Genomic DNA, 23375 nt, shown 5'->3' with positions numbered 1-23375 from the left:
TTTGGCATGATCTCAAAGTCATGAGATTGAGCCTTGTGTCAGATTCTGAGCTGGCCATGGGGTCTGCTTGGGGTTATCTCTCTGCCCCTCCCTCACCTCCCCACCCTGGCTCACATGTTCTCTCCTTCTCTAAAAAACAAAAACAAAAACAAAAAAACTATAGGTGTAATAATTTGTCAGTGAGTACAGAGGCAAATTCTGACATCAAAAGCATAAAAGAGAGGCAATAAAAAGGTATAGTTTTGAGGCGTCTGGGTGGCTCAGTGGGTTAAGCCTCTGCCTTTGGCTCAGGTCTTGATCTCAGGGTCCTGGGATGGAGCCCCACACTGGGCTCTCTGCTAAGCAGGGAGCCTGCTTCCCCCACCCCCTGCCTGTTGCTCTGCCTACTTGTGACCTCTCTCTCTCTGTTAAATAAAATCTTTTTTTTTTTAAGTGTAGTTTTTGTATGCAATGAAAGTTATCACTATAAAATACACTGTTATCTGTTAGATGTTTCAAGTAAACTTTATGGTAAAAACAAAGCAGAAACCTATAGTAGATTCACAAAAAGGTGAAGAGAGGAAATCAAAGCATCCACTATGGAAACTCATCAATTAACAAAGGAAGGCAGCAAGGGAAAAGGAAAGGAACAACAGAACTACAAAACAGCCAGAAAACAGGGATATGGCACAAGCATGTACTTAACCTATCAATAGTTATTCTAAATGTGGATACATTGAACTCTTCAATCAAAAGAGTTAAGATTTTTTAGTTTATCCCATAAACTGGCTAGATTAAAGGGACAAAACCAAACTATATGCTACCATTTTCAGCTTTAAGGACACAGAGAACCCCCAAGTAAGAGAAGGAAGAAGATATTCCATGCAAACGAGAACCAAAAGAAAGCAGGGGTAGTTATATTTATATTGGACAAAGAGGCTTTAGGCCAAAACAGTGACAAGACAAAAATAAGGCCATTATATAACAACAAAGGAGTCAATTCATTAAGAGGATATTACAATCATAAGTATTTATGCACCTAATATTGGAACATCTAAATATATTAAGCAAATACTAACAAATGTAAAGGAAGAAAAAGACAACAAAACAATAATAGTAAGGGACTTTAATACCCACTTTCAGTAATGGATAGATCATTCAGACAAAATCAACAAAGAAAAATATATATCATATTTTTGACCAAATGGACCTAACATTTGACATATACAGAACATTCCTTCCAAAGTCAGTAGAATACACATGTTTCATAAGTTTACAAGGAACATTCTCCAGATAGATCATCTTATAGTTCACAAACAAGTCTTAGCAAATTTAAGAAGATTGAAATCATGCCAACTAACTTTTCCAGTCACAGTGGTATGAAACTGGAAATCAATAATGGGAAAAAAGCTGGAAAATTCACAAATAAGTTGAAAAACACACTACTCCTCAGCAAACGATGGGTCAAAGAAGAAATCAAAAGGGAAATTAAAAACAAACAAAAATTGTAACATAATATACCAAAACCTGTGGAACACTGCAAAAACAGTTCTAAGAGGGAAATCTGTAACAAAGCCTAAATTAAGAAAAAAGAAAGATCTCAAATAAGCAATCTACTCTTACACCTCAAGGAACTAGATGAAGAAGAACAAAGCCCAAAGTTAGCAGAAAGAAAGGAATAACGAAGATTAAAGCAGAAATAAATTAAATAGACTAGAAAAACAATAGAAAAGAGCAATAAAACTTTGAAAGCTCATTTTTGAAAAGATAAAATTGGGAGACCTTTAGCTAAAGAAAGAAGAGAGAGAACTCAAAAACAGAAATGAAAAAAGATACATTACAATTGTTACCACAGAAATATAAAGGATCATAGAGATTACTAGGAACAATTATATGCCAACGAACTGGACAACCTAGAAGAAATAGGTAAATATCTAGAAACATGGAACCTACAAAAACTGAATCATAAAGAAATAAAAAAAACTGAGAAGACCAATAATGAGTAAAAAGATTGAATGAATCATTGAAAACGTCCCAAAAAGAAACCCATGACCAGATGACTTCCTGGATGAATTCTACAAAATATTTAGAGAATAATTACTACCAGTCCTTCTCAAACTCTTCCAAAAAGTGGAAGAGGAGAGGACACAAGCTCATTTTATGAGGCAGCATTAGTCTGATACCAAAACCAGATAAGGAGACTACACAAAAAGGAAACTTTAGGCCAATATATTTGATGAATATATAAACATATAAATATATATATTTATAAATATAAATATAGAAATATAATATTAATATAAATATATAAATATTTATATATTCATCAAACATATTGGCCTAAAGAATATATATAAATATCTATTCAAAAACTATCAATAAAATATTAGCAAACTAAAACAGCACATTAAAAGAATCATGCACCATGATCAGGTGGAATTTATCCCTATGAACGAGAGTGGTTCAAAATATGCAAATCAATAAATAACATCTCAACAGATGCAAAAAAATAAATTGACAAAGTACAAGGTCCTCTCATGATAAAAACATGAGCAAATTGAGTATGGAATGAACACAACTCAACATAAAAAAAAGGTATATAAGACACACCCACAGCTAGCTTCATGCTTAATGGTGAAAGTTTAAATGCTTTTCCTCCAAGATCATGGACAAGACAAAGGTGCCTACTCTCTCCACTTCCATTCCCAGAGCAATTAAGATAAAAAGAAGAGAGAGAAAAAAAGACATCCAAATTGGAAAAAAAGAAGTAAAATTGTTTTTTATGGCAGATGATGTGATTATATATCTATATTCCTAAAGATTTCACCAAAAACTGTTAGAACTAATCAAGGAATTCAGTAAATCTGTAGGATACAAAACCTACATATAGAAATCAGTTTGTTTCTAATCACTAAGTACAAAATATCTGAAATAAAAGTAAAAAAAAGTCTCATTCACCACAACTTCAAAAACAATAACATACTTATGTATAAAGGAGGCAAAAGATCTGTACACTGAAAACTATAGGTCTTTGGTGCAACAAATTATAGAGGTCATAAACAAATGGAATTCTATCCCATGTTCTGTATTGGAAGAACTAATATTTTTAAATTGGTCATACCACCCAAAGCCATCTATAGATTCAACATGATTCCCATCAAAATTCCTATGGCATTTTTCACAAAAATAGAACAATCCAAAAATTTGCATATAACCACAAAAGACTCCAAATAGCCAAAACAGTCCTAAGCAAGAAGAATAAAAACCAGAGGCATCACATTTCTTGATTTCAAACTATACTACAAAGCTATAGAAATCAAAACCACATGGTAATGCCATTAAAATAGACATAGAGACTAATAGAACTGAATCAAGAGACATAAATCCACATACATACAGTCAACTAATATTTGACAAGACAGCCAAGAATACTCAGTGAAGAAAGGATAGTCTCCTCAAAAAAGGGTTTTGGGGAAATTGGATAATCACATGCAGAATGAAACTGGACCCCTGTCTTATAGCACTTTCAAAAATTAACTCAAAATGAATTAAAGACTTAAAACCTAAAATAGTAAGACTCCTAGAAGAAAACCCAGGGGGAAAGCTCCTTGACATTAGTCTTGGCAATGATTTTTTTGATTTCACACTAAAAGCAAATGGTCAAGGGGCACCTGGGTGGCTCAGTGGGTTAAGCCTCTGCCTTCGGCTCAGGTCATGATCTCAGGGTCCTGGGATTGATCCCCGCATCGGGCTCTCTGCTCAGCAGGGAGCCTGTTTTCCTTCCTCTCTCTCTGCCTGCCGCTCTGCCTACTTATGATCTCTCTCTGTCATACAAATAAATAAAATATTTTTTTAAATAAATAAATAAAAGCAAAGGGCCAAAAGCAAAAATAACCATGTGGGAGTACATCAAACTAAAAAGCTTCTGTATATCAACAAAATGAAAAAGTAACCTATGGAGTGATTTGTATATCATGTATCTGATGAGATATCAGTATTCAAAATACATAAGGAATTCATACAACTCAATAGCAAAAAAAAAAAAAAAAAAATCTGGTTTTTAAAATGGGCAGAAAACTGAACTGACATGTTTCCAAAGACATTATTCAGATGGCCAACAGGTACCTGAAAAGGTGCTTAACATCACTCATTATCAGGGAAATGCAAATCAAAACCAGGGTGAGATATCAGCACTCATCTGTTAGAATGGCTGTCATCAAAAAGACAAGAGATTACAAGGAAAGGTTGGCAAGGATGTAACCAAAAGGGAACCCTTGTACACTGTTGGTGGGAATGTAAATTGTACAGACACTGTGAAACAAAATGGAGTTTCCTCAAAAAATTTAAAAGTACTACCGTATGATTCTTCAGTCCCATTTCTACATATATATCCAAAGGAAATCAAAACAAGGTCTTGAAAAAATATCTTCACTCCCATGTTTAATTCAGCATTATTCATAATAGCCAAGATATGGAACAACCTAAGTGTCTCTCAACAGATGAATGGATAAAGAAGATGTGATTGTGATGTGTCACATTATGATATTATATTGTAATGTAATATATAATGGACTATATTATTCAGCTATGAGAAGGAAGGAAATCCTACCATTTGTGACATGGCTGGACCTTGATGATATTAGACAAAGTAAGATAAATCAGGGGAAGAAAAGACTCTACAATATCACTTACATGTAGAGTCTAAAAATACTGAACTCATGGAAACAGAAAGTAGAATGGTGGGTACCAGTGGTTGAGGGGTAGAAGAAATGGAGAGATGTTGGTCAAAGTGTACAAACCTTCATTTATAAGATGAACGAGTCCTAGGGATCTAATGTATAGCATGGTGCTTGTAGCTAATAATTATATATTGAAAGTTTTTAAAAGAGTAAATCTTGAAGAGTCTCACCTGCAAAAAAAAAAAATGTAATTATATGGTATGCTGGAGATGTTAGCTGATGCTATGGTAGTAACAGTTGTTTTGCAATATATAAGTTTATCAAATCAACACATACATCTTAAACTTACACAATGTTAAACTTACACAATGTTAATAAAGCTAGAAAATAAACAATTCATTTAGCAATTTCACATTCAGTTAATATTTCTTGATCACTTCGTATTACTGATCATTCTACTAGATGTTTTTGTGTGTGGTCTTATTTAATCCTCATAATCATTTAAAGAAATACGATTTCTTTTGTGTGTACAAACCATCATCCTGGTTGCTGCAGAAGTTAGGAGTCAGGAGTAGGAAAAGTGATGAAGATGAATAAACATTTCCACATGAACCCTCACGTACATTTGACTTGGTTAACCATTTATTGGTGCATAACTGAATTCACTTAAAAGTGACTTGAAAACAACAGTAGTCCCTTATTATCTCTCACAATGTCCATGCATCAGGAAATCAGGCAGGGCAAGGTGGATGTGTCTAGCCCTTCTCTACAATGCCTGTGGCCTCAGATGGAAAACTCAAAGTCTGGGGGCTGACATCATCTGAAGATTTATTCATATACACCTGGTAGTGGATGCTGGTCGTGGGTCACAGATCTAGCTGAGTCCTAGGCTTCCTTACATCACAGCTCTGGATTCTGAAGTAAGCATCAGGGAGGAGGCAGAAGAAGAGGAACTCTCTTCTTTCTGTGACCCAACCTCAGAAGTCACATGGGATCACGGTCACAAACCCCGCCCTGATTCAAGAAGAGGGACTATGACCCCCAGCAACCCCATCTCGGGGTGGGAGTGTCAATCCTTCCGTTAAGAAGAATCAGTGGGATGGGATAAATACATAGATGCAGCCACAAATGAGAAATGCAATTTCCCATAGCCTTAAACTTTGTTAAAGACTTTAGGGTAAGCTTTGGAGTTAATCAACACCAAGAAACAGACGCCATACAGGAACTCCATGGGTCGCCAGAGACAGGAAGTATCAGAGATGATTTCTGACCAACGATGAAGGCAGACTTCATAGAAGAAGCAACATTTGAATTTTATCTTGACTGGGCAGGATTTTGCTTTGTTTATTCACTGAGTGCCTACTTGGTGTATGGATGGTAACGTGCGAAGTGGAGAATGCAATGGAAAATTCTACTACCAAAAGCACAAAGCTGAAGGCAATCTCTAGAGAGGGGTTCAGGACTTCCACAGTGGTGAACTATTCACTTGCTTCTGTTCTCTCACTGCCATGTTCTTTTGATGAGGGAGCAGGAGGCTGGCTGAGGACAAAGCAAAACCTGGCACCTTGCACCCCCTCTCCAACCACTCCCTTCGGTTATATGTGTGACATTCCTCAGGCACCCCTGACTGCCCTAAAAGAAAAACAAATAGTTTACTTGTAGAGATCACAATCCTGCAAGACAAGAGTCTCCCTTGGTTTACCAATCTTAACAATAGCACAATTTCCAGAGCCAAATAACTCAGTTCCTCAAGCCCTAAATAAAGTTAAATTTCTCCTAAACCCAAATCTCACTAACAAGGACACTTGATAGGAGAAATGTGAAACTTTATCTCTAGATCTCCAAGATAGTGTCGAGAATCATTCCCAAGCATATGGCCCACTGATATTCATCTAAAGGGTCTTACAAGAAGATTTTTACTACTAGTAATAAATAACCTTTCTCCCAACAATAGCTAGCCCCTCAAGGTCCTGGAGACCTTGCTTCCAAAATTCCTTTGAGACTAACACCACCCGCTTTGTTCTCACCTACCCAACTCCTGTGTATATAACCAGCCACTCCTCAGTATAAGGGGGCAGCAGCAGCTCTTTCTGCCCCCGGGTCCTGTCCCCGTGCTTTAATAAACCACCATTTTGCACCAAAGATGTCTCAAGAATTCTTTCTTGGTTATCAGCTCCGGACCTCACCCCACTGAACCTGACCTAGGTTCTAGAACTTCATCACTTTCTGCTGTTGTTGGAAGCTCACAGCGGTACAGAGATCATAAATCCTACTTTTCTGGTTTCCCTTTAGTCTCCGCTCCAACAGAGAGCAGACCATGGAAGATATGGCACTAAGGAATTTGGGGACCAAGCTAGAAACTATTCCATATTTCTTTTTTTTTTTTAAGTTTCCTTTATTTAAGTAATCTCTATACCCAATGTAGGGCTCGAACTCACAACCCCAAGATCAAGAGTCTCACACTTTACCAGTTGAGCGAACCAGGCATCCCTGTTCTATATTTCTAAAGGAAAAAATTATATAAAACACTGAAAGGAATGAAATAACCTTTTTGTAGACATTGAGTTGCCAGCTTTTAAATCTTTAAGGAAATCAAGTTTCATGTGATGTGTGAACTCAACACTTTAAAATACATCCAAGCATGGGGCGCCTGGGTGGCTCAGTGGGTTAAAGCCTCTGCCTTCCGCTCAACTCATGATCCCAGGGTTCTGGGATCATGCCCGACATCGGGCTCTCTGCTCAGCGGGGATCCTGCTTCCTCCTCTCTCTCTGCCTGCCACTCTGCCTACTTGTGATCTCTGCCTGTCCAATAAATAAATAAAATCTTTAAAATAAAATAAAATATATCCAAGCAAATATCTTTATAATTTCCATTTTGTTTTATTTCGATCTCTCCTATTTCTTAGCTCTCCCTATCCATGTCCTATTTCTTAGCTCTCCCTATCCATGTGATGCAATAGTAATCAAAAGCTTTTACTTGTTGATGAAGAAATGCACAGAAAAATCTAAATGACATTTTTAGTAATTAACAGCTGGACCAAAGAAATTAGAAATGTCAAAGCCATGACTGCAATTTTTTAAATCCCGTGAATTATTCTGTCCCTCGGCAAGTGAAACTTTCAAACAATACTAGGACATTGCTTTTTAAAAATAGCTCCAAGTCTTGTATTTTACTACAGAACAACTTCCTAAAGTAGGATATGCCCCACATTTGTACCTCAGCAGTTCAGGAAAATACTCACTGTTTTTAAACCCATACATATAAAAAACTGACTTTGGAAACTCAGTGTATAATTCCAAGCCTCTCCTCTGACAATGAAACACTGACCATGAATCAACCATGATTTCTTTCCTCAGATACACAAAATAAGCTTCTAACTTTAGACTTATCTTGAAAGTAGATGATCCAATACCTTTACAGTGAAGAACTTTGAAGATTTTACTTCTAATAGAGGATCAAGGCGTGGTTATTTAAGAACATAGTGATTTCAAAAGGCTAGGAGTTTCACAGGGTAAGGACATTAATTTTCTAGGTTGGAGAATAATTTTTTAACGCAGAGTTGGAATGATCCTAAACTCCCACTTCTCCCTTCTGAAGCTCTTTAGAACTGGCTCAGAGATAAAGTCCAAATACAATAGTATTTAGATCAACAGACCATCAGGTTTAGGCAAATTCAGAGGCCGCCCCACTGTGCGCAAAACCTTAGATAGTCTGTCTGTTATCTCCCCTCTGCTTCTAAAGCTGCATTCTGTGATTCACAGCAAAGCTGCAAAGTACAGAATGATTACTAGGTGTGGTCTGAGAAGCCCAGGGAGCCACATATTTATTCATATGGTGATCTCTGGGGTAAAAACACACTCCCAAAGGAATAAGAACCTAAGAATATAAGGATATAGTATAAGGATATATCAAAATAGGGCACCTGGGTGGCTCAGTCAGTTAAGCATCTGACTCTTGATTTCAGCTCCGGTCATGATCTCAAGGTCGTGAGATGGAGCCCTGAGTTGGGCTCCATGCTCAGCTTAAAGTCTGCTTGAGATTCTCTCCTTCTGCCCCTCCCCCTGCTCACACTCTCTTTGTCTCTAAAATAAATAAAATCTAGGGTTGCCTGGGTGGCTCAGTTGGTTAAGCATCTGCCGTCAGCTCAGGTCAGGGTCCTGGAATCAAGCCTCAGGTAGGGTTCCCTGCAGCGGAAAACCTGCCTCTCCCTCTCCCTCTGCCCTTCACTTGTGCAGATGCACAGTCTCTCTCTCTCTCTCTGCCGCTCAAATAAATAAATAAAAACTCTAAATTTTTTTTTAATAAATAAAATATATCAAAATAATGTCAGGATCTACAATAAAACTGGCTCATAAGAACCCCAAAATATGAGAAGTAAGGATGAACCAGCAACAGTGATAAGACCTACTTCGTGTCTGCACTTATGTGGGAGGAAATAGAAAGAGGAAAATGGGGCGTCTGAGAGTCCTGAGAACAAGGGAATCCAAAATCACCAACAGTTCACGAATTCTCATGCGCAGGGGAGAGCAAGGTAACCTGTGGAAAGGTCAGCATGCGCTGACGTGCTCTCCATTCTTGGAATTCTCAAAACTTGAAATCCTGAGCTCACTTCTAGAGCAAACTTCTCACTAAGGAAAAACTGGCGACAATCTAGGTAGCAGGATATCAGAGCATGTTTCCGGGTAAACATGCGGAAAGAGCAGAGGAACTAGAGCTCAGAAAATAGGCCATGTTTTAATCATTTTATCAAAAAACAGCAGACAGAGGAGCTTCTGAGTTATGAAGTTAGAAAACATATTCTGGCCCACCCCTGCCCCTTAAAAGTAAGTATAAAACCTTCTCTCTGCCCACCCTTCTCTCTCTCTTGCTCTAAAAAAAATTTTTTTAATAAAAAATAAAAATAACTAAAATAAGTAACTTAACTGCAGAAAGTAATAAAGAAGAACATAAATCAGAATTAGGAAAACTTGGAAATAAAGTGACTGGAAAAAAGGAATATTTGAAAAAGGCGATGGAACTAAAAAAAACCACATTTATTTATTTGTTTACAAAAAATTTCAAAAGAAAGATAGATCATGCAAATATTTATTTTTAAGGATTCTATTTATTTATTTGTCACAGAGAGAGGGAGGGAGAGAGAGAGAGAGCAGCAGGCAGAGGGAGAAGCAGTCTCCCCGCTGAGCAAGCAGCCTGGTGAGGGACTCGATCCCAGAACCCAGGGATCATGACCTGAGTCAAAGGCAGACACTTAACTGAGTCACCCAGGCACCCCAAGAGCAAATATGTTTAAAACAAAAAATGTAATTTTTGAGGGCAAAAGTAAGACCCATTATACTTATAAGGAGTCCCCAAAGAAATAAGTAATGGATAATAACAAATACATATGAAGTTTAAATGAATTTTCCTGAATTAAAAAAGACTTCAGCCTGCCTTGGGTACTTGAGAAAATTGGCCCACAACTGTCAGTACTGACATATATTCCAGGAACACAGTCTTCAAAAGGGAAAAAAAAGAACCTTTGGGCATTCAGCAAAAATAATAAGTCACTAATAAAGTCAATTGTCATCTCACTTTTTAGAAGTAACACCATATGCCAGAAGACAGTTGAATGATAGTTTAAGATATGCAAAAAAAGAAAGTGCAAACCAAGGTTTTTTGTATTCCACTAAATTGATCTTCAGGGTTTGTTTGTTTTTTTTTAAGACTTATTGTTTGATTGATTGATTTAGTTGAGAGAGAGAGAGCCCGAACAGGGGGAGAAGGAGAGAAGCAGACTCCCCATTGAGCGCAGAGCCCAAGGCGGGGGCTCGATCTCACGATCCTGAGATCAGGTGCCTGCATGGCTCAGTGGGTTAAAGCCTCTGCCTTCAGCTCAGGTCATGATCTCAGGGCTCTGGGATCGAGCCCCACATTGGGCTCTCTGCTCAACAGGGAGTCTGCTTCCCTTCTTTTTCTCTGCCTGCCTCTCTGCCTACTTGTGATCTCTGTCAAATAAATAAATAAAATCTTAAAAAAAAAAAAAAAAAAAAAAAAGATCCTGAGATCATGACCAGAGCTGAAATCAAGAGTCAAACACTTGACCCATTGAGCCACCCAGGCACCCCCTGCCTCAAGTTCAAGAACCATATACTAATGGCTTTAAATTCCAGGAATATGGTTTAGAGAAATCCTCCTTAAGAATTTATTAAATGATGAGCTTCAGACAACCAAAATGGAAAAGATATACTGATGTAATACTCAACAATGGTGAGACAAAATAGAATTTATAATACAGTCTGATTATGATAGACTCCGGGATCACGACCTGAGCCGAAGGCAGATGCTTCACCAACTGAGCCACCAGGGTCCCACTAAGTGTTTTTATATTTAGGTTAAAGGCAACCATGAGAACAAAAAGTACAAATCTTCTAAAAAGCGTATTCATTTATACATTAAAAAAAGAACAACATTTTAGTGGTCCCCAAAGACTGAAGGATAAAACGGGGTAGAGGGATTATAAATTCTCTTTTGAAGATACCTTGTTTTGTAGATTTGACTTTGGAACCATATAAATATCTTATATACTCTTAAAGCAAAATTAAAATTCTAAAAAGCAGTTTCTGGAGTTCCATTTCTGTGATGAAAACATGAGGACCTCTCCATGGACCAAATTCTCAGTGAAACAAGAAAACGTCTTGAAAATTATTTTTTTAATTTTTAAATTTCTGTGAATTTCCTAAGGACATACTACAAGTGAATCATAATTTAGTCAAGAGAATCTACTAAAACTTGCAGGAAAAATAAGAATGTGCACTTGGGCTATAACCCACCCATCCCCAGCCCTCTGCCAGCTAAGTTTGACAGAAACTCCACTCTGAGCAGATGTGGCCAGGAAGATAGGTCTCCCTTCCTCTAAGACTCCCAACCAAGGCTTAGAGTGTCTCACCAGGAGAGGCAATCTGCCAGCATTTCTCATTCCTACCAACAATAGTATGAAGAAGCTACATTCGTGGTGAGAACAGCTAAGAAGTCAGGGCTCCCTGCATCCACCCAGTCCGCACCCATTGGGCAGAGGCTGACTCCCAGTCATAGCCTGCCAAGAATATTATAGCTCTGACCACCTTCACCCTAGCTCATTTGTAGGGAAGGATGCTTCGGGGAAATTCACAGCTGCAAAGGCATACATTAAAACCAGAAGAAAGATCTTCAATCCACAACTTCACCTTTCACCTCAAGTCACTAGCACAGGAAGAGAACACTGAGCACAAAGCAAGCAAAAGAAAGGGAAAAAGAGTTAGTGTGAAACTAACAAAACAGTTTAAGAACAAAAAATCAATAAAACCAAACGTTGGTTCTTTGAAAAGATCAAAAATACTGGCATTACTTTACCTAGATTTAGTAAGAAAGAAAGAAGTTTCAAACTATTAAAAACATAAAAAAGGAAATATCGCCTCCAATACATAAATAAAAAGAATTTAAAGGGATACTATGAACAACTGTAAGCCAACAAATCAGATAACATACACGAAATGAATATATTCTAGGAGAAATGCAGACTACTAAAACCGACTCGAAAGAAATAGAAAATCTGAATAGATCCATAATAAGTATAGAAATTGATTTAGTAATCAAAAAAACTTCTCATAATAAAAAGCCTAGGGCTAAATGGCTTCACTGATGAATTCTACCAAATATTTAAAGAACTTGTACGAATTCTTTGCAAACACCTCCAAAGAATAGAAGAGGGAAGAAACACTTGCCAGCACATTTTGCATAATCATATATCTGATAAAAGACTTGTTTCCAGAACACATAAAACTCAGTAAGTTTCCAGAAAACTTTAAGCTCAATTGAAAAAAAAAGGCAACCTAATTTAAAATTGGGCAAAGTGTCTGAAAAACATTTCTAAAAGAAGATATACACATGATCAATAAGCCCATAAAAAGATGCTCAACATTACTAGCCATCAGGGAAATGCAAATCAAAAACAAAATTAGACACCATTTCACACGTACTGGAATAGCTATAATGGAAAAGACAGACAAAGTGTTGGCAAGGATGTGGCGAAATTGAAACCCTCGTATGTTGCTGGTGAGAATGTGAAAGATGCAGACACTTTGGAAAACAATCAGACAGTTCCTCAAAATGTTAAGCATGGAGTTGTCACGTGACCTGGCAGTTCCACTCCTGGTATGTACTGGAGAGACATGAAAACATATGTCCACACAAAAACTTGCACACAGACGAAATAGACAATAAATAATTACCCAGCATAATTAAGTGAAACATACTTCAACATGCTGAACTATAATAGAAACTATAACTTGTAAGATTTGATCACTGGAAAACATCCACAGCCTGAACTCACTGCCAGAGTACCAGAGTATCAGTCTCTCTATCTAGATATATTTATGTATTTTTTACCGTCTCAAACTGAGGTTTGATTCAGGATCCATGAGTCAGTATTTTCAATACAGAAAACAGGTACAGCTTTGGCAAAATAGACAGTAAAAGGACTTGCAGCTTTGGTCTTCAGGGAAACTCGTGAGGGATCCTTTGACTAAAGTTAAGCCAGAACCAGTCATTTCCTGTCCAAAGTACAATAATCAGGAAGTCAAAAATCATAGTCTGTAATTAAACTTCTCAGTGGCTTCCTTACGATATTCATGTGCGCATGCACGGTGTGACCTTTTTGAGGTTCCAAGCAGAACTTCTTGAATATCTGACTAGCCAATGTGTAAAAAGCAATTCTGAAGATTTTAACCGGAGGAGCAGCTTCATATCCAGAAATAATGAGCAACACGGAGCTGCTGGCTTTGCAAGGGCGGAAGTATGAGGCTTGGCTGGCCGAGGTCAAGAGTCAGGTCCTGACCGGGCGCAGGGACAACCCGGCGGCACCCTCAGCCTCCAGCCCTCCAGCTAGCCGCCCCCCCCACCACACAGCAGCAGCAGCAACAGATCTCGAAATGAGGAGAGCAGAAGAGCCCCCTCAGGGAACATCAGGACACAGAACATCATCTACACAGAGTTTGGTGATGATTTTGAGAAGTTCTCATCCCCCCATCCCCAGCATAGGTCACTGTGTGGCAATCTACCACTTCGAAGGGGTCAGCAAGGTTACACTCCCCATAGCCTAGGACAAAGACCTCAGTCTCACTGAGGAGGACAAAGGAGGCACTGGACCCTGGGGCAGGCCGGACCAGGGAAGTGAGGGCTAGGTGCCCACCATCCTGTCTCCTTGTCTCACTCACCTGAACCCTCCAGAGGCAGGAAGAGAAGAGCTGTCGGCTGCTGCCTGTGGGTCATGGGGAGCCCCAGGACCTGTGCACCTTATTTCTGCCCCTGTGGCTTCAGCTGAGACCTGGGTTCCGCTTCCCCCCAAATGGACCTGCTGTGCCTCTACCATCTGTGTATGTAGTCAGGTTCCATATCTTTTCTTCCTGCCACTGGGCTAGGCTGTATAGTTTTATATTTTATATAAATATATATATAATATGTAATAATATGACTTGATAATACATAACAAAGTATTTAATATTAATTTTTAAATATAATAATAATAAACTTCATGGATATGTTTTCACTAATATCTGTATCTATTTAAATCATGCAGTGTTCCCAGAGTCATGATGTTTCAGAAGAGGCCTCAATTTGGAGGGACGCAGAAGGCAGGAAGCCAAGGGAGAAAGTGTTGGGATAAAGAGAGCACATTGCTCTGCATACCACCAATGGAAAAGCTCCATTGATGTCTACTTTGTGCATTAGGGTTCCGAGTAAGATTTCTTTTGAAGAAAACATTTCCTTGCTTTAAAAAGAGAAAGTCCAGGGCACCCAGGTGGCTCAGTCAGTTCAGCATCAGACTCTTGATCTCAGCTCAGGTCTTGATCTCAGGCCGTCTGTTGAGCTCCGTGCTGGGCTTGGAATCCACTTTAAAAAAGAAAGCAAGGAGATGGTCAACAGGCACATGAAAATGTGCTCCATATCACTCGGCATCAGGGAAATACAAATCAAAATCGTCACCAAACTCTGTGTAGATAATAAGCTACAATGAGATATTACCTCACACCAGTCAGAATGGCTAAAATGAACAAGTCAGGAAATGACAGATGCTGGCGAGGATGGGGAGAAAGGGGAACCCTCCTACACTGTTGGTGGGAATGCAAGCTGGTGCAACCACTCTGGAAAACAGCATGGAGGTTCCTCAAAATGTTGAAAATAGAACTACCCTATGACCCAGCAATAGCACTACTTGGTATTTACTTGAAAGATACAAACGTGGTGATCCCAAGAGGCACATGAACCCGAATGTTTATAGCAGCAATGTCCACAATAGCCAAACTATAGAAAGAACCTAGATGTCCATCAACAGATGAATGGATCAAGAAGATGTGGTATATATACACAATGGAATACTATGCAGCCATCAAAAGAAATGAAATCTTGCCATTTGTGACGACATGGAAGGAACTAGAGTGTATCATGCTTAGGGAAATAAGTCAAGCGGAGAAAGACAACTATCATATGATCTCCCTGATATGAGGAAGTGGAGATGCAACATGGGGGGTTAAGGGGGTAAGAGAAGAATCAATGAAACAAGATGGGATTGGGAAGGAGCCAAACCATAAGTGACTCTTTTTTTTTTTTTTTTAAGATTTTATTTATTTATTTGACAGAGAGAAATCACAAGTAGATGGAGAGGCAGGCAGAGAGAGAGGGAAGCAAGCTCCCTGCTGAGCAGAGAGCCCGATGTGGGACTCCATCCCAGGACCCTGAGATCATGACCCGAGCCGAAGGCAGCGGCTTAACCCACTGAGCCACCCAGGCGCCCCATAAGTGACTCTTAATCTCACAAAACAAACTGAGGGTTGCTGGGGGGAGGGGTTGGGAGAAGGGGGTGGGGTTATGGACACTGGGGAGGGTATGTGCTATGGTGAGTGCTGTAAAGTGTGTAAACCTGGCGATTCACAGACCTGTACCCCTGGGGATAAAAATATATGTTTATTAAAAAAAATAAAAATTAAAAATAAAGAAGAAAGAAAAGAAAGCAAGGAATAAAGTCCAGAAACCACTAGCCTAAAGAATGGATATATTTTCAGTATAGTAGAGATAATAAGAAATTTGTAGTTAGTGGTGTTGGAAAGGCAGCTCTAGAACTACTGCCTATACTTCCCTGTTGATTTAATTCTATTCTCTCAAAGCCATTCTGGTACCTATGGCTTAATAGAACACCCTCCTCGTCTTACATGATTCAGTAAGCACACAGAACGCAAACATAGAATCCTATGATTCCTATAGCAGATTTAGGATTCCGGTTTATGTAACTATTGTGTACTCCAGAAATACCTAAGATGCTATCTCCGTGTGTACTTTGTTCCTTTTGATTCTAGATTTAGGCGGTCCCTTTTAGTTTCCTATGCCTGTTAATAATAGAAAATGCAGTATGACAGGCTGTCTTCTTTTTTTTTTTTTAAGATTTTATTTATTTATTTGGCAGACAGAAATCACAAGTAGGCAGAGAGAGAGGAGGAAGCAGGCTCCCCGCTAAGCAGAGAGCCCGATACAGGGCTCGATTCCAGGACCCTGGGATCATGATCTGAGCCGAAGGCAGAGACTTTAACCCACTGAGCCACCCAGGCGCCCCCAGGCTGTCTTCTTGACTGTAGTATTATTGCATGGAGAAATGATCTCAGCTTCTCCCAGGTCCCTAATGGACCAAACACTAGAGTAACTCTATCTCTCCATCAACCCTCTGGCCTCCTCCATGGACCAAAGCTTCTGACTAGCTAATTTCAATCTAAAAGTTGTGTCTCCTAATTCTGGCCTTGAATGTGTCCTGGAATACGTGTCAGTCTTTCTGGGCCCCCATGGGCACATGCATGGTCTTCCACTGAGTCTTTCTCTGACCCCCTGCCACATCCCGTAACCATAACACCAGGTCTCCACATTTCGGCACCAGGTTCCATGTCCTGTTGGTGAGACAGGCCTCAATGCCTGATAGACCCCTACAGCATCTCTCACTTATTGCCAGCTTCATTTCTCAACTCTGTAGTCTTCACAAGTCTGAAAAAAATTGTACACAGGCTGAGAACTTTAGTCAGCCATAGAGACTTTTCTCAAGATTTCACAGGAGAAATGGAAGAGAAAGATCAGCCCCACACTGCCAAGAAAAAGACTTTAAAACTCTTCATTGAACAGGTCAGTCTCCAAGGTTCAGGCCTCCTCACCTCATCATCCTGGCTTCATTCCCCAACCTCAGCTGCCCCCCAACTTTGGACATAGAGAAAATCATCCTTGCCCAGTCTCCACTTTCTGCCTTCAGACATAATCTTCACAATTTTTAGCACGCAGAGGGCTTTCTGGAACCCAGGATCAACCTCCCCCCTTGTCTCCCCTAAACTGTGGGATTATAAATTCTTGTTTAAGTCAGCCTCTGGGATAGGATTTGGAATTGAATCCCAGCATTATATTTTGAGGGATGTCATTTGAATACTGATGCATCTAAACCCCATGTAGCAATAAGTTACAAATGCATTATAATTAATGGGTTTGTACTACATCAGGTCCATTAATGTTTTCTTTTTAAAGAAAGACTTACAATGGGTACCTGCAGAGAATTCCTGACAAATGCCAACTATAAAAGAAGTGTTAACTGTGCAGTTAACAGATGAAATTTTAGAGATAATACATTACTAACATCCCACTGATATGCTTTTTGTCTTTAAATAACACACAATAGTTTCCATTTTTTAAATAATAATGACACTCTAGAATACTTCCACTATTACAGTCAGAGGATTGAAATAAACCCACAAAGGTGCTAAATGACCATATCCCTTTACTTTCAGGTGGCTTATCACTTGAACTGATATCAGGTACATTCCAGAACCTTCCAAAGGTAAAAGTCCCACAGAGTCATCGCATTAGCTCTGTTGTCATTTGAGTAAAGACTCTTGTGGCCTTTCCAGAGAGAAAGCCTGGCTTCCCTGAACTCCCAGCAGTGTTGGCAACCTGAGGAGGAATGCCTCAGACTTTGAACACTCTACACTCTGTGTCAGAAGAATGAGTAACTGGACAAGACCACATCACCAGAGCTTTAGGTGTCAAGAGAGTAAAAATAAAACCATAAGCATTAAATACTAATGACAACTTAATTGCTTTCTCTGAAAAGGAGAACCATTTGAGACTATTAGGAAGCAAGTGAAATAATAATTCAGCAAGAACTTTCATTATGTTAGATTCATTAAGTTAGATGTTAAAAGTATCTAGCAGATGTGCCCAACCTCTGCCCATTGTCCTCTACAGCTAAAATATGCCAAAGTCCTTTACAGGACATCTGGGACTCATTCACAAATGATTATAAATAAACAGAGGCCTTTTCTGAACAGTCGGCCTTAAGGACTCTCAACAACTTGGGTATCACACTGGATAATAAATCGGCAAATTGGCTTACAAAAAATGAAAGCCGAAAATAGGACTGGCCACATATTGAGAAACATTGTGGTCAGTGTATTTGGCCAACATCAGCCCTATGCAGCAGGGCCAGAAGGACATCCCTCTTAGCGCTTGGGAACATGCAGCCCCATGTGGCTTTGATCTACGGTTCAGATCCATCCCCAGAGATGGGGTTATATCCCATAGTTAAAGCTTCAAAGGGAAACTCGAGTCTTCTGTCAGGGAGAACGGATAGAGGAGCTCAAGCTCTTACGTGCAGAGAGATCTATGTCTGTTCTGAGGTGGGTACTTGGTCAGACTTCTGGAATTATCTGAGTCTCAGGGGCAAGGGGCTGAAAGCAGAAAAGGCAAAAGGCAGTGTGGCCCCGGGTCTCCATGGTGCCTTGGGAGCATTCTTGTGGGACCAACCAACAAACATAAAGCTAAGTGTGTGGGCTTGGGATGGGGGTGTGGGGAGCCGCTCAGGGAATCCAGGCAGTGATACAGGTGACTTTAGGAAGTACCCAGGGAACCAAACGCACTGCAACGTGAGTAGGGAGGCCCTCCTCAGTCTCTCAGGCAGCGAGGCCTGGGGCTTGGGTTCCCATAGAGGTGGCCCGTTACAGAACAACCTAGGAAACAGTTACCTGCCACCAGGGCAGGTAAAGGATACTCTTAGGGGTGCCTGGGTGGCTCGGTCGGTTAAGCATCTGTCTTTGGATCAGGTCATGATCCCAGGGTCCTGGGATCAAGACCCTGCTCAGCAGGGAGTCTGCTTCTCCCTCTCCCACCACCCCCCCCCCCACTTCTCTTTTGGCCTCTCTCTCTTTCTTTTTCTCTCTCAAATAAATAAATAAAATCTTTTTTTTTTTTTTTTAATGAAACTCTTCTTCAGAAGAAGCACAGCTCAGAAGGAAAGGTGGGGCTCCGTACAGAGGCTGGAAAGACATCTTCATGCTTGGGCTACTGTTAGCGTTTGTGTGGGATCCTACAGCGTTGTCAGTAGGGGCAAAAAATAGTCATGAGGTCTCAGAAGCAAGAGGTCTCAGAAAAAGCAAGGAAAGTGAAGGAATGGGGAAGAAGGTAGGGAGTTGAGGGAGTGAGCATTATTATCAGTGAAATCGAGGTTGAGAATCATTAGCAGAAATAAGGCCAAATTGTGTCGCTCTCGCCAGCAAGAACGACCCGGTGACACGGAGTGACAAGCTTTATTGTTCTCCCCTTACCCGGATCTTTATCCCTATTTGTATCCCCTCTCCTCCCTTCAGCAGACTGTACACGTGAAAGGAAGCCTGATCAACGCTTAGCATGATAAAAAGCACGCAGTGTCCTCGGGCTACCTGTTCTGGGCACAGCCAATCATCTTTCAGGTGGTGCACGGGTCCTCTGTCTGGCCGCAGGCGCAAGCGTCATGTTGCCTATTATGTGCGGAGCTGCCCCGGACAAAATTGAGGACGACCTTCCGTGGCATACAACTTCTAGTCTCCTCAGGTCTAGGTTTTTAAACCAGATGGTAAAAATTCTGTTCTGTTCTCATGAGACATCTTCTCTCCTCCAGTGCCAGGCTGTCTCCCCCTCCCCTCCATTGGCCCATGTCCCACATGGGGAAAGAGGCACGCTTTCCTCTACATATTCTGTCATGGCCCCTCTTGGACATGAAACAGTCTGATGGGCCGGTTCGCCTGTGCTGATTCCCATAGCAAATCTCTGTTACCTCAGACCCACCTGATCTTTGACAAAGATCACCCGAAAATACAAGAGTTTAATTCTCAGGGATAAGTCCAAATTATGGCATTTCAGTCTCTGTAGCAGACTGGATTTCCCTCAAAGTTCATCGTGAATTACTTCATTGGCAACCTCACTTTTTTTCCCCTTGGGCCAGCTCAGTTTGGGGTTTAAAATAAATTTGTGCAAGGACACATGGGTGGCACAGTCGGTTGAGGGTCTGCCTTCTGAACAGGTCATGATCTCAGGGTCCTGGGATCGAGACCCTTGTCGAGCTCCCTGCTCAAAGGGGAACCTGCTCCTCTCTCCATCTGCTGCTCCCCTAGCTTGTGCTCTCTCTCTCTCTCTCTCTCTCTCTTTGACAAATAAATAAATAAAATCTTTAAAATAAATAAATAATTCTGTGCAAACAGCGAGTATGTGTCTACCCTTGACTCCTCCCATCTGCCATGATAGAAAGCCCGGACCCCACTTATTTCTAGAAGGTTGGGTTTTTTTGTTTGCTTTTGTTTTTGTTTTTTACTGAGGAGGAAGGGTCGCTCTTATGCTCTCTGCTCTCACCCACACCTGTCATTTTTTTTTTAATTTTTAATTTTTTATAAACATATATTTTTATCCCCAGGGGTCCAGGTCTGTGAATCACCAGGTTTACACACTTCACAGCACTCACCATAGCACATACCCTCCCCAATGTCCATAATCCCACCCCCTTCTCCCAAAACCCCTCCCCTCAGCAACCCTCAGTTTGTTTTGTGAGATTAAGAGTCACTTATGGTTTGTCTCCCTCCCAATTCCATCTTGTTTCATTGATTCTTCTTCTACCCACTTAAGCCCCCATGTTGCACACCTGTCATTTTATTGTGCTCCTACTCCTGTCCCTTTTTGTGAGGGTCCCAGTCTGCTCTGTGCCAAGCTGTTCAAGGTCCCACCCACTGCCAGGAACGGAGTCACCTCCTGCCACTGAGGTTACACCCTGTGCACATTTTAACTGGTTCTAAACAAACAAGGAAGAAAAGTAATTAGTTCTGTGTTATTTCTTTATTTGTACTGACTCTAGTTCCAAAGGATTTAAAGTCCAAAAATATATATAATGAAAAACGTAACAAGTAGAGACTAAGTTTATAGAAACATAATGATAAGAAGATAAAAAGAAAGCTACTGGTGGTGCCTGGGTGGCTTAGTCAGTTAAGCATGGGACTGTTGGTTTCAGTTCAGGTCATGACCTGGCCCAGATGCAGCCTGGCACCGGGCTCCCCGCTGAGCGTAGAGCCTGCTTGGGACTCTCTGCCTTCTTCTCCCTATGTCCCTCCCTCCCACTTGCACACGTGCACTTTCTCTCTCACTCTTTCTAAATAAATAAATTTTTAAAGAACTGTTTTTGAGATTAGTGGGTAAAACACATGCCATAAAATCATGTACGCACACTTGAGGTAGCCTGAAAATTTGACTCTGAACTTTCTAACAGCCACTAAAAAGGGAATCATACACAAAATCCTTTTAATTTTCAGTATCTGAAATCCAAGACAAATATCTCCTATCAAGAGATCTTTATAAGACCCTGTTTATCATTAATACCCTGGTACCGACTGAGCCACCCAGGCGCCCCCTTCATCAGTACTCTTCAAGCAAACACAAGAATACGCCTGACGTCATCTGTAGTATTCCTTCAAGGCGTATCTATGGCACGTTATACAAACTGGGTTCAGAAAAGTAATTTCAGTGTAGGAAAACTGAAACAATGTGGTTTAGGTTTGGTGCAGAAATAAAAGTGAGAGTACCTAGGAAGCAGACCAATTAAAAGCCAAACACATAGACTTCTAGAGTCAGCTGAGTGAAGGTTTTAATGAAAACTGAGTCACCCAAAGAAGGTTGTATGTGACATAGAAAACCACCAGTCCTGCACAGAGGCAAGGTGAGAACACAGGCAAGATTTTCTGCTTCAAGACGCAGAAAAACGAGCAGTTAAGTCTCAAAGCTCTGTTATTTAAAATGTGAAAACAATCATCTTTGTATGGAAAACTTCATGAATAATCTCAGTAAAAACAAACAAACATAACCCTGATTGAAACGCCAACCAAGTATCCAATTTCAAGCAGGGTATCTACTTATCAACCCCCTCCCCAAGATAATTTCCTGAATTGACCCTGACATAATTGCCTGGATTTACCTGTTTCATAGGGCTCTTCACTATCAGCGAGTTGCAGGCTGAGAGAGTCTAGTAAAAACTAAGAGACTATTGTTTCCGAAGTCCTTCTTTCTGAAAGTATTTGCAAAGGACAGCCAATTAAGGTCACTCTTTGTTCATTGAACTAAAACATGTGATCTGCTTCTAATAAAATGCTAATATTTATTTTCATACCCTCAGGATGGGAATTTTATTGAGTCCTTTTCAACTGGGGTATGCTCAACTGAAAAGTAAACATTTCCTCCTATGCAAACTTTGAAAAAAAAAAAATGTAAACCCCTTCCAAACCCAACGAAAAAAAAGTCTGTACTTTTTTTTTTTAAAGGGGCACATTGATCATTCAAATGTAGAATTTTCATATTAAAAATTATGATACTAAATCTCACTAAAAGGTGCTAGTCAGATACTGTGGTTTGACTTTGAATTTAAGGAAACAAAAGTACTGACCGGTTCCAGAGCAAAGGGCTATTTATTTATTTACAACAGCTTCAGCAAACAAGAATGTTTCTTTTTGGAAACATTGGAAGAGCATTTGGAAACAATGGAGGAGCTCAGGGTCATGACAATTAAACACATCTTCTCAATTTCATCTAATCAGTGATCCAAGGTCAGGGATGTGATGAGGACCTATGTGGGTTTTCACCTTTCGTCAAGGAACTTGCTCAACTGTCTGGGGAGAAACTATGACAGTTTTCTATTATTTGGCCTACTTACCATCGTCTATACCGATTCTGACATAACCCCATCAAACCAAAACCTCATTTTGTTGATAGAGATCGGAAGGAAAAACAAAAAGGTAGCGTCTACAGTAAAAATTGCACGGCGGGATTAACAGAGAACACTGGTGTGTGGGAATGCATAGGGAAAGTGGTTAAAATACCAAATAGAAGTTGGCAAGATGAAATTCATACTTCCAGCAGTTATTTAAGCAACAACAAGGAAAACAAACAAACAAACACAGTAAAATCTCACTATTAGGAAATCTTTGGTTCCTATCAGCAGCATATCTCAACCTGAGCTACCATATTTGTTAGTGGGAATACATAACCGAAAATACCTATTGCAAGCTAGGCCAGACAGCCGAGGTCTGCTGTTTCCGTGAAGACCTTCTTCCTCTTGGTGATTATGCAAAAGATGGTCTTCAAAATGGGGTAACATGAAGTTAAAAAGGATCGTGAACTTTATGAGTCATTTCGTAAACTAAATCATACTCCAGTTAATGGGCTCTTAGGTTTTCTTTTAAAAACATTTCAAGAATGTTCTAAAAACTTTCCATTTGGCAATAGTGGTACCTCAAAAGGAAAAGCACATTCTCTTATATACGGATTGCTCTTGTGGTCCTACTGAGTCCTGGAATCCATGTTGGAGTCGAGTTAACTAATTTTAGAGGTGACAT

General features: G+C 40.0%; 1 long non-coding RNA gene across 1 annotated transcript; it reads right to left on the bottom strand.

The window, feature by feature from the left end:
• Nucleotides 1-14367: 14367 nt before the first annotated feature.
• LOC309858810 lies at nucleotides 14368-22038 on the bottom strand. Its single transcript, XR_014308346.1, has 2 exons — nucleotides 21962-22038; nucleotides 14368-14565 (listed from the first exon to the last, which is right to left on the bottom strand). It is a non-coding gene; the product is annotated as an uncharacterized lncRNA (long non-coding RNA).
• Between the last annotated feature and the right edge of the window lie 1337 nt (nucleotides 22039-23375).

Source organism: Mustela nivalis, assembly GCF_964662115.1.
Source record: "Mustela nivalis genome assembly, chromosome: 2".
NCBI lineage: Eukaryota > Metazoa > Chordata > Mammalia > Carnivora > Mustelidae > Mustela > Mustela nivalis.
This window is presented reverse-complemented; position numbering and strand designations above follow the sequence as displayed.